Genomic DNA, 12,532 nt, shown 5'->3' on the forward strand with positions numbered 1-12,532 from the left:
TCCTCCCGCTCATACCTTGTGTGTGAGTGATGTGTTTTCAGAGGAAGTGGGGAAAGGAAAGGGTTCAGGATGTTTAAGACTCCCAGAAGGAGAGAGCCAGCACAAAGAGTCATATTTCCTATATACCACCCACTGAGAGAGAACCCAGAGCCCGTGTCAGCAGCATCCCAGGCCATCGCTGCACCCAAGAACAGCACCCACAAGAAACCTAGAAGGTGGGAAAACTGACAGAACGAATATACGAATGAGATCACAAAGAGAGCAGAAATGAGCTTTGTCTAAAGGGTGGCAGGTCTCATCCAAAGAGGACTAGCCACCCTTGAGTCATCCAAGAGGTGCTCAGAGTAGAGCCCAAAAAAACAGCTGAGGTAGTTTGGGAATCAGGGGGAGGTGTTCGGGTGCCTGGGTTTTCAGTTTTGTGTTATTTATGAACTTTGATGTCCGTGTCTCTGTGTTATGTTTCCTGTTTTACTTTGAAGTCCGTGTCTCTGTGTTATATTTCCTGTTTTACTTTGAAGTCCGTGTCTCTGTGTTATGTTTCCTGTTTTACTTTGAAGTCCGTGTCTCAGGTTATTGTATCAGGTTTTGCTTCCCCTGTCTCGTTAGCCCTGATTTGCCCCAGCTGTGTTTCCCTTCTGTCTCTTATTCACTGGCTGTGTCCGAATTCAGGGGAAGGAAGCAAGGTCCTGCGGTTTTCCATGTATTGCCGCTTACATACAGCTAATTTTGATTTTTTTGAATTGGTGATATGTTGTGGGGAACTAAGACCAAACGGCTTAATTTATGAAAACGAGGAGAAAACGATCACCTCTTCACTGGGGTGAAGAACTGGGCCGCTACGGCGTGGATGTACAAGAATAAATCACTTTACACATCATATTCATATGAGTACGGTCCCATTAACCCTCATGCTGTACAGCAGCGGTCCCCAACCTTTGTTGCGCCACAATAATAATAATGGATTGGATTTATATAGCACTTTTCAAGGCACCCAAAGCGCTTTACAATGCCACTATTCATTCACTCTCGCATTCACACACTGGTGGAGGCAGCTACAGTTGTAGCCACAGCTGCCCTGGGGCAGACTGACAGAAGCGAGGCTGCCATATCGCGCCATCGGCCCCTCTGGCCAACACCAGTAGGGTAAAGTGTCTTGCCCAAGGACACAACGACCAGGACAGAGAGCCCGGGGATCGAACCGGCGACCTTCCGGTTACAGATACGCTTCCCAACCCCCTGAGCCACGGTCGCCCACAAGACCGCCACAGACCGGTTTATGTCAGACACGGAGCCTTTAAGGTGTCGCAGATAAATACAACTACATAAAATGACCAAGACAAAAACTGTGGTATTTTGTAAATATAATAATAAACGTGAATGTACTGTGTAATTGTGTAACTTTATTAGCAGCGTCCTCCTGAAATGCGCCAACATTGACAGTAACATCCTCCTCTCTGCCGCTTAATGCTCTCTGGTCGCTATGGTAACGTGTAAATATGTCTTTCAAAATAAGACGCGCAACTACAACAAGGGAAAGACCCAGGGAAACCGCGTTAACAATACAAACCCTGAAAACCATAAATTTCACAGCGGAGCCTCAACTCTCGTGGCCTGGTACCAAACGACTCACGGACCGCTGCTGTACAGAACCTGTGATGTCCAGACGGCGTTCCTCTGGTGTTCTGCTGTGAAAACCTTTGGGTTTAGGGATTAACATAGTTGCCATGGTAAAGGTTTTATGTTATTAATAAATTGATTCAAACAAACAGTAATTGTCACTGAACTCAATTTAATTTACAGGCATTTTTAACATGTATGAACACGACGCTAACTTTGAACAGTATTACATGGATATTTATTTGATAAAAATAAATAAATAACAATAACAATTAAACAAGAATATTTCAAATACACAGTATGTAAAGATGAAAAAACAATATTTACAGTTGTTCACACAGGATTAAGCTGAGTGACCTGATCCTGGACCGTTTCTTGAACAACTGTAATAGATTACAGGAAGTCTCTGGCAGTGTTGCTGAATCTGCCCGAGCAAGATCAGACGTGGATGGTGCTGCAACTGAGACCTGCGGTTTGTCTTTTCTGGTCAGCGAGTGGAGAATCACACAGGATGATCTGCAAAGAGAGCTTTAGGATCCTCCCACTGTCCACGGCATCGTCCATCCACAGGGTTTGCAGGGCTCACTCGTGGCTGCCACACCACTAAGATGTTTTCAGAAATATGCAAGCAGGAGATGGTGGATGCTATATTATTAGTATAATACTTGTAACTCTGTAGCAGTCAACAGTTTGATAAAGTGCTATGTAAAAACAAAAAAAAGATTAGATTCTATACGTTTCAAAGATATTTAGTTTATATATGTTATATGATACAGTACATGTGTAAGAATGACCGGTGTTGTGCCAAAAAATGATCGTCTGGCAGAAACTGATTTCCGGTTTTTGCCCTAAACTGATTGCTCGTATTTAACCTGCTATAAATAACTTGTTGGTCTATAATACGTGAAACATGTCAAATGTTTCCCTCATTAATGACATCAGGTCACTTTGAGCCACCAGCAACATTCCTGTAACAGGTAGAAGCTGCAATCAGTTTTTAGCAGTGACTTTTATATATCCTTTATTTATCCAGTTCACAAACAATCTTGTTGACATTAGAAATTTATTTTTATAGGTAATCTGGCCAAGAGGACAGCAGACAGCGCAACAAATCTATCAAGTGTACCTACATTATAAGCAGAGTTATAAAGACACTTGAACAACAGGTAATTATTGTATATATCAACCCCTTAGTAAACCATGTTCACCAAAGTCTATTTACCAACATACATACAGATATTAAACATATTACACACGGAAACATTGGAAATCAGTTTTGGCAGGCGAACACATTTTTGGCACAAAGCTGGCAATAATTCAATTATCCGTGTAATTAGCTGAGTAATTCCTAAAGGCATGTAGATTAAAGGACATTATTTTACCTGGATATGATTGTCTCTGATGAGCCTAAGGTACAAAACGTGCGGGCGACGACGATAAGGTTTTTCTGGGTCTTCGAGAATTAAAATTGTCCAAACAACAGAGCGACATTTCTGGGTCCATTTTAAAGTTTTCGCGCTGTGGCGCTAGCGACCGGAAAAACATGGAGGTAAAGGCGGAGTTGAAGGCTAGGAGGCTGTCCACAGCCCATCTGTTGTATACTGATTGTTTGTTCAATAAAGTTTCTATGGAGAAAAAAAGGGGGCTGTCCACAGCCGCTCACTTCCTGACTACCCGTCCGTCTAAGGACATAGGTAGGTAGTGTCCTTATGAGCATCCTTCCCCTGAATTCGGACACAGCATCTGGTGTATTTAAGCCCTGTGTTTTCCACTGTCCGTGTCGCGATCTAGCCTCATTCGTACTGTGTGTTCTGTCTGCTCACCTGCCTGTTTAGGTTTTGGTATTTTTTCAGTTTAGTTAGGGTTTTCAGAAATAAAGCGGTTTCAAGTCTACGTCTTGATGCATGCTCAATCATCCAGGTAAGTACATCTCCAAAAGTTGATTCTGTTCATCTGGACGTTTTCAGTGGGAGAAACGTTTCGTCACTCATCCTAGTGACTTCTTCAGTCTCAGCTGACTGCAGGTTTCCATCCTTATAAACAGACATTTGCATAATGACTGAAACCAGCACCACTGAAGGAACAATGGGCTGGGAGGTCAGCTCTATTAGGAGTTGGTGGGCATGCGTGTTGTTGTTCCTGGGTTTTGTTTCCCTTTTTGAGACACATGTAGGCGGGGCGGTGCTTGATGGTATTCCGGCACACCTGCGGCGCATCGGACGTCATCAGTGGGAGCTGAGTGACAGACATCTGGTGTCGGAGTATTGTCGCTTCCACAAGTGGTAACGTGCTTTTGCAAGATTAATCTGTTGGTTCCGCGCTACTGAGCTGCATGTTTTAAGATCCATCTCCTGCCTGCTTTCCCTCTGCACCAGCCTGTCTCGCCGCCTGCTCGCCTGCCTGTTTCTTTGTGTGCTGGCCCTCTTTGGATCTGTGGCAGAGACTTACCTCGCGCCGGCCTGTGACCACTGCCATACCTGTATTTTGGTGTTTCAAGTAAGCTCTCCAACTCTCCCCGTCCGCCTCAGTTTTACTCTCGACTCTCGACGTTATCCCCTAACTCTGTTTTGTCCCTCGTCCTCAGGTAGCTCCGGTGCGCCATCTATCCTCCCGCATACCTCGGCTCCGTTTCATCCCCTCGGCTCTGTCTCCTCGCACATTTACCCGGCCACTGTATATAGCCCCTTCCCTTGTAAATATTCCCCTATCACTGTAAATAAATCTGCTTCACCGTGATCCTGTGCCCGTGTGTGTTTCTGCCACTATATCCACCCGTTTAAATTCCCCTAACAGAATACTCCGACCACTCTTATGGATTCGGCAGAACGCACAGATCCCGCTTCTGGCGACTTAGTCCAGAAACACGAGAAGTCTTTGTCGAGCCTAACTCGGCAGTTTAAGGAATCCGAGCAATGGGCTGGTCGGGTTAATGAGACCCTGACAGCCATACAAGAGACTCTAGCCCGGTTAGTTCCTCCAACTGTTCCTAGTGTGCCGCCCCCCCCACCCGTACCGCCCGTTCCGCAGAGTTCGGGCTCTGTTCCTCCCCCAGCTCTGGTGCCTTTCACGGGAGAGCTGGGCCGTTGTGGGGGCTTTTTGATTCAGGTTTCCCTGCTTTTTCAGCGGTTTCCCCAAGCGTTTTCTGATGATGCCTCTAAGATTTCACATTTTATTGGTGCCCTCCTTGATCGCGCTTTGAACTGGGCCGAATCTTATCTCGCTCTCCATCCCCTAGAGACTGTCACGTATGTACAGTTTGTTTGGGATTTTAAGGCTGTGTTTCATCATCCCCTGTGCTCTGATGAGGCCGCGCGACAGCTGCACGGCTCCGACAAGGGAGCCAGTCAGTGGCGGAGTTCTCTATTGATTTCCGGGTTAAAGCCACTGAGACGGGGTGGGGTGATGACGCGCTACGTGGGGCTTTCATCGTCGGGTTAAACGACCGTATGAAAGATGAGCTCGCCACTTGCGACGAACCCGAGAGTTTTGAGGCTCTCGTTAACCTGGCCATTCGAATCGACAATCGCTTTCGCGAGCGTGCAGAAGAGAGGGGAAGCCGGTCCCGTGCCGGGTTGGGAAAACTCGAGTCCGTCCCCGGCTCGAGTTTTCAGTTGGTCGCCTGAGGCAGAGCGGGCGTTTACCCGGTTGAAGGAGTTGTTTTGCTCCGCGCCCATTCTCGCCCACCCCGATAGTTCTAGACAGTTTGTTGTGGAGGTGGATGCTTCTGATGCGGGTGCGGGAGCCGTGTTGTCGCAGCGCTCACCCGACGATGGCCGCCTCCATCCATGCGCGTTTTTTTCGCGGCGGTTTTCTCCAGCTGAGCGGAACTATGATGTGGGTAACCGCGAGCTGCTGGCGGTTAAGCTGGCTCTGGAAGAATGGCGTGACTGGTTAGAGGGGGCGGAACAGCCGTTTGTGATTCGGACTGACCATAAAAATCTCTCCTACATTCGGAGTGCGAAGCGGCTCAACTCCAGGCAGGCCAGGTGGCAGCTGTTTTTTAGCCGGTTTAATTTTACTATCTCTTTCCGACCGGGTTCCCGCAACACTAAGCCTGACGCCTTGTCCCGTCAATTCTCTCCCAAATTTGAGTCTACAGGGGCGGCCACTATCATCCCCTCGTCCTGCGTGGTGGGGGCCGTGACGTGGGAAATCGAGAGCCTGGTGCGCCGTGCGCAGCTGCAGGAACCGGACCCCGGTTCGGGCCCGCCTGGCAAGCTGTTTGTCCCGTCGGCCGTGCACGCACGCGTCCTGCACTGGGTGCACGCTTCTCGATTCGCCTGTCACCCCGGCATGTGTCGTACGGTTTCCCTGTTAAGGTGCTCCTTTGGTGGCCCGCTTTGGCGAGTGATGCCCGCAAATATGTACTGGCCTGCAACACCTGTGCGCGCAATAAGAGCCATCACCTGGCCCCTCCTGGGCTGCTACACCCCCTGCCTGTCCCGGGTCGGCCCTGGTCGCATATTGCGGTGGACTCTGTTACCGGGTTGCCGCGTTCCTCTAACCACTCGGTTATCTTCACCATTGTTGACAGGTTCTCCAAGGCGGCTCATTTTGTCCCTCTATCTAAGCTCCCTTCTGCCCTCGAAACTGCTCACTTGCTCGTTGATCACGTTTTTCGGTTACATGGGATTCCTTTGGACATTGTGTCTGACAGGGGGCTTCAGTTTGTTTCTCGGGTGTGGAAGGCTTTTTGTGCTGCTTTGGGGGTGAGCCTTTCCTCGGGCTATCACCCACAATCTAATGGACAGACTGAAAGGGCTAATCAGCAGCTGGAGTCCACTCCGCGCTGTGTGGCCTCCTCTGACCCAGCTTCCTGGAGTAGTCATCTTGCCTGGATTGAATATGCTTATAACTCCCTCACCTCGGCTGCCACTGGTTTTTCTCCGTTTGAGATATGTCTTGGATATCAGCCGCCGCTGTTTCCTCTCAGGAGGCGGAGATTGCAGTCCCAGCGGTGCAGGACCATTTACGTTGCAGTTGGCGGATCTGGCGCCAGGCTAAGGCAGCGCTGCAACTCGGACCCGCCATGCTGCTGATCGGAGGAGGACGCCTGCACCTCGATACACGGTGGGCCAACAGGTTTGGTTGTCCTCTGCAAATATTCCTCTGAAGTGCATGTCCAGGAAGCTCGCTCCTCGCTTCCTGGGTCCTTTCACGATCCAACGTATCATCAACCCTGTTTCTGTGAGGCTGCAGCTGCTGGCCTCCATGAGGGTTCATCCCACATTTCATGTTTCTCAACTCAAGCCTGTCTCTCACAGCCCGCTGTGCCCACCCTCGGAACCCCCTCCGCCTGCCGGAGGGTGGCCCAGTCTATTCGGTCCGGCGGCTACTGGACGTGCGCCGTCGTGGCCGTGGTTTCCAGTTTCTGGTGGACTGGGAGGGATATGGCCCGGAGGAGCGCTCCTGGATCCCTGGGGCCTTCATTGTGGACCTGGGTCTTATTACGGATTTTTACAGGAGGCATCCTGACAAGCCTGGAGGGCCGCCGGGAGGCGTCCCTTGAGGGGGGGTTACTATTAGGAGTTGTTGGGCATGCGTGTTGTTGTTCCTGGGTTTTGTTTCCCTTTTTGAGACACAGGTAGGTGGGGCGGTGCTTGATGGTATTCCGGCACACCTGCGGCGCATCGGACGTCATCAGTGGGAGCATTTATGGAGCTGAGTGACAGACGTCTGGTGTCGGAGTATTGTCGCTTCCACAAGTGGTAACGTGCTTTTGCAAGGTTAATCTGTTGGTTCCGCGCTACTGAGCTGCATGTTTTAAGATCTGTCTCCTGCCTGCTTTCCCTCTGCACCAGCCTGTCTCGCTGCCTGCTCGCCTGCCTGTTTCTTTGTGTGCTGGCCCTCTTTGGACCACTGCCATACCTGTATTTTGGTGTTTCAAGTAAGCTCTCCAACTCTCCCCGTCCGCCTCAGTTTTACTCTCGACTCTCGACGTTATCCCCTAACTCTGTTTTGTCCCTCATCCTCAGGTAGCTCCGGTGCGCCATCTATCCTCCCGCATACCTCGGCTCCGTTTCATCCCCTCGGCTCTGTCTCCTCGCACATTTACCCAGCCACTGTATATAGCCCCTTCCCTTGTAAATATTCCCCTATCACTGTAAATAAGTCTGCTTCACCGCGATCCTGTGCCCGTGTGTGTTTCTGCCACTAAATCCACCCGTTTAAATTCCCCTAACAAGCTCCTTCATCATAATTATGCAAATTCTCATGACCATTGATCAACAACCACTGATCAATGGCCATGAGTACCATTCACAAAGAGTTGGGGAGTGGCTGCAATCACAGCATTGTAAGGTTCAAGGTTCTTTATTCGTCACATGCATCGTTATACAAGCATAACACACAGTGAAATGTAACCTGACACGCTCGTCGACTTGTGCAAAAGGGGGGGTGGGGGTGGGGGTGGGGGGGATAACTTTTTTTTTGTTTTTTTGCCTGCCCCGTTTGGTTCTTTTGCCATCAGAATTATTGTCTAAAGGCGAGGAAAGATGCCCAACGGATTTACTTTACCAAATTGGCCATCCCAGCCTTGCCGTGATGGTCTATTTGATTCACCTTCTATTGTTTATTTTATTTATTTTTTATTTTCACTTGCTAGATACGGGACAGACTTGAATGAGGAAAAGAAAAGGGAGAAAGGAAGAGGGGGAAAAAACAGCGGAGAAGAGGGACGGGGATAAAGGGCAAAAAAACAAAAACCAACTAAATAAACAGACAAAAAAATACATCTATCAATCACCTGGATCCCCTGTTGAGAAAGAAAAAAGAAAACAAGCAGAAGAAAACGAGAGCAATACAATAAACAACATCACGATGATCTATGGGAATATAACTGTAAATACTAAATATTAAACATTATTGTGCAGCACGTAAGATCGACAGCACACAGTGTGCTTTGAGGTAGGAGCCAAAAAGGGTGTAGTTTGTGTGTGTGAGCACCCGTGTGTACACCTGTGAGCATGGACGCGCTTGTTTTTAAAAGGTTCCTACATGTAATGATCTGCTAGAGGGTGTGTGTGTGTGGGGGGGGGGGGGGGGGGCACAGCCCCATCCACCAGGGCATGAAGCAGGTCTGGAGGAGATCAAGACTCCAGACATCCAGAGGCCCCCAGAACACAAGAGACCTGCGACCTGCTGGAGGGGGGGGGGGCCAGGAGGAGGAGTTGGCCGTCCGACTGGGATCTGGAGTGTGGGGCCTCCCTGCTGCTGTGGAGTCGGGGCGGTCTGCTTCTCCCCACCGCAGGGAAAAGGGTAACACCACCTGGTTCTGGGTGCAGTTTCCCCCTCCAGGGGCCTAGACCCGGTTCTTAGAGTACGCTTGGGGAGTGTGATTGTGTGTACAGTGTTTCTCTATGTCTGTCTCCACGTTGGGTGAGTGTTGAGTAATTGCATATGAGAGCATGAGGGTGGGAATGGATGTTTGTATCTGTGTGTGCCTGTTTGTCTGTGTCCATATGTCAGGTCAGGTATCAGACGCCACCTCTCTGGGGACATCTCAGGCCCTCTAAGGTATGGAGGCCTATCTCCCCCCACCACTTCCCCTGCCAGTGGCAGACGCCCTCAGACATCGGTGCGTTGGTGGTTCTTTGTGTCCGGGGATGGGCGCCCAGGTACACACCAGCTCACTCCTTGGTGGCTGCTTATCGGGGCCTGGAGCCTGGGGCTCGGTCACTCTGGCGCAGCTGGCTGCCGGCGGAGCTCACGGGCACGTCACTGCAACCCCCCCTGGCTTCTGCTCCGTGGCTGCTGAGTGACCCCTCATCTGGGGCTCTCCTCAGCTCTTTCTGGGATAGTGGCGCAGCTGCCCCTCTGTTGGTCTTCCTTGGGGGAGAACATTTTAGATGGCACTCATCATCTGAAAGGTTGCCGACTCCTGCTCTAAACCCACCGGCACAATGTACATTTCAAATTCCTTTACTTTTAAATATGTTCATATTGTCTATTTTGTAAAATGTTCAGATTGTCCATTCTTATTTAATTTACTTAATGTACAGAATTCACCTGCTTACTGCATACATGATACTACTGCACATTCACATAGAAGTCCGTGTGCCATATGACTGAAACATGAAACAAACAAACCCATCAGCCCATAAAAACGAAAAATCACAGCCCGGTAAAGTCCAGCTATGGTCATGCCGTCAGTTAACCCTTTGCGTGCCAGCTGTGCCCAGGTTTGCCGACCCCTGGTTTAGTGTCTAGAAGAGAGTCTTGTGTGTGTGTGAGTGTGTGTGTGTGTGTGTGTGTGTGTGTGTCTCTGTCCTTGCCCGGATGATGGTAAATGGTAAATGGCCTGTATTTCTATAGCGCTTTTCTAGTCCCTAAGGACCCCAAAGCGCTTTACACAACCAGTCATCCACCCATTCACACATGCATGATGATGCAGAACCTTCTACCAGATTGCAGAAGTTGGAACAGTTTGTTGGCAGGATGGGACGGGTCCTTCAGTATCTGCTCTAGTCCGGCATCACCTGGTGTAGGTGTCCTGAAGTGGGGGAAGAGCAATCCTGCAGCAGCGTTCTGCTGTACGGATCACTCTCTGGAGAGCTTTTTGGTCCTTAACACAGCTGTTCCCAAACCAGGATGTTCTGTGTGAGGATGCTTTCCACAGCGCCTGTATAGAAAGTCCTGAGGATCTCTGGAGAGACCCTGAACTTCCTCAGTTGTCGTAGGTGATACAGGCGCTGCCTAGCCTTTTTGGTCTGGACCTGAATGTGGGCAGACCATGTCAGGTCTGAGGAGATGTGGACACCAAGATACTTGAAGGACTGCACCCTCTCCACTGGAGCTCCATTGATGATAATGGGCTTGTAGTCTCTGTGCTGACTCCTTCTGAAGTCCACCACCAGCTCCTTGGTCTTGCCAGTGTTCAGCTGGAGATGGTTGTCCTGGCACCATGATGCCAGATTCTTCACTTCATCCATGTAGGCCGCCTCATCGTTGTTGGAGATGGCACCCAACACCACTGTGTCGTCAGCAAACTTCACAATGGTGTTGGAGCCATGGGTGGCCACACAGTCTGAAGTGTAGAGGGAGTAGAGCAGTGGCGAGAGGACACATCCCTGAGGTGCTCCTGTGTTGATGGTGATGCTGTTAGAGACGCATCTACCCACCCTCACCACCTGAGTTCTGCCAGTGAGGAAGTCCAACATCCATGCACACAGACGGCTGTTGAGTCCCAGATCCCTGAGCTTTGTGAACAGTCTGCAGGGCACTATTGTGTTAAACGCTGAACTGTAATCAACAAACAGCATTCTCACATAGTTACCCTGTTTCTTGTCCACGTGGCTGAGGGTGGTGTGCAGGACGTGGGCGATGGCGTCCTCTGTGGATCTGTTGGGTCGGTAGGTGAACTGGAGCGGATCTGTGGTGTCTGGTATGGAGGAGGAGGAGATGGAGACAGATGTACCCTTAGGCCCCCTCCTCCATTCAGAGATGGTCTTTCGCTCCTTGACTCCACGCTCAAACCAGCGTTCCTCCCTGTCCAGGATGTTACATCCTCATCATTGAAAGAGTGTCCACTGGCCTGTAGGTGTGAATAGACTGCAGAGTCCTGGCCTGACGAGGTGGCTCTTCTGTGTTGTGCCATCTGCTTCGCCAGAGGTTGTTTGGTTTCCTCGATGTATAAATCCTGCCAATCCTCCTGCACTTAACAGTGTACACTATGTTACTCTGTTTGTGTCGGGGACCCGATCCTTGGGGTGGACCAGTTTTTGGTGCAGTGTGTTTTGGGGTTTAAAAGCCACAGAGACGCGGTGTTTAGAAAAAATGCATCTCAGCTGCTCCGATACTCCTGACACGTACGGGATCACTACAGGTTTTCTCTTAGGCAGCGGTTGTCCTTCTCTCCTGGATCGGCTGGAGCTTTCTTTAGGAGCCTTTCCAGCTTTGACAAAAGTCCAGCTGGGATAACCACATTTACTCAGGTGAGTAATTGCCTGGTCTAGGAACTGACCTCCCAGCCCATTGTTCATTCAGTGGTGCTAGTTTCAGTCATTGTGCAAATGTACTGTTTATAAGATTGATGTTGTCACTTGATGTTGATGAAATGTTTCTCCCACTGAAAACGTCCAGATGAACATAATCAACCTTTTGGTGGTATGTAGTAGGAATGTCTGTTCACAGTTTGTGAAATGTAAGAAATTTGCCTTCTAGAATAAAGTTCTCCTATCCTGCTCACTCTTGTAAACTACACTTTGAAACACTGTCTTCCCTTCGTGCCCTGAAATATGCATTCATAATGGGGTAAAAGTGACAAGGGGGGTACCTTGATAGGTGGGCCATACCACATATAAATGGTATTTTTAAGAAATGGGTTCTCTATTGTTTTTCAGCTTGTTTTGCAGTGTTTTGCAGAATAAACACTGCTCAAAAATATCAAGAAAGATAAAAAAAAAAAACCAAAAAAACCCTGCATCAGATCTCAACCTGGGGGGCGGAAGAAAAATCATGCATGATATCTAAACTGATATGGACTGGGGAAGGTGTGGAACAAAAGTGAAACAGGCTCTGTGTGGTATGGAAGAGTTGACACATGACTGAGAAATGCAGCAGAAGCTATTAAAAAGGATATATTCTTCATTTACTAAAGATAACTATTTAATATAAGTCAGGAAAGATATTGAAAATTAAAATACGTAACAGCATAACTGATGTATGGGTTAGGGTCACATGATTCAGCCCTGACTAAAGGTTTTATCAAAAAAAGTTTGAAGACTAACAGTGAGGCCATCTGTCTACTGAAAGCAGACTGGAAGCTGGGAACAGGGAACAGTGTGTGCAATGCATGCACTTACAAACCCGTAGCTAGGCCTCCCCATCACCAGGAGCTCAACAGAAAATTAGATGGTAACTTTAGTACAACCAAGCTACCATTCACAAAGAGGTCAAACCTGTGAAGACCACATAA

Source organism: Perissodus microlepis, chromosome 6, assembly GCF_051167445.1.
Source record: "Perissodus microlepis isolate ML-2025 ecotype Zambia chromosome 6, ASM5116744v1, whole genome shotgun sequence".
In the NCBI taxonomy this organism is placed as follows: Eukaryota; Metazoa; Chordata; class Actinopteri; order Cichliformes; family Cichlidae; genus Perissodus; species Perissodus microlepis.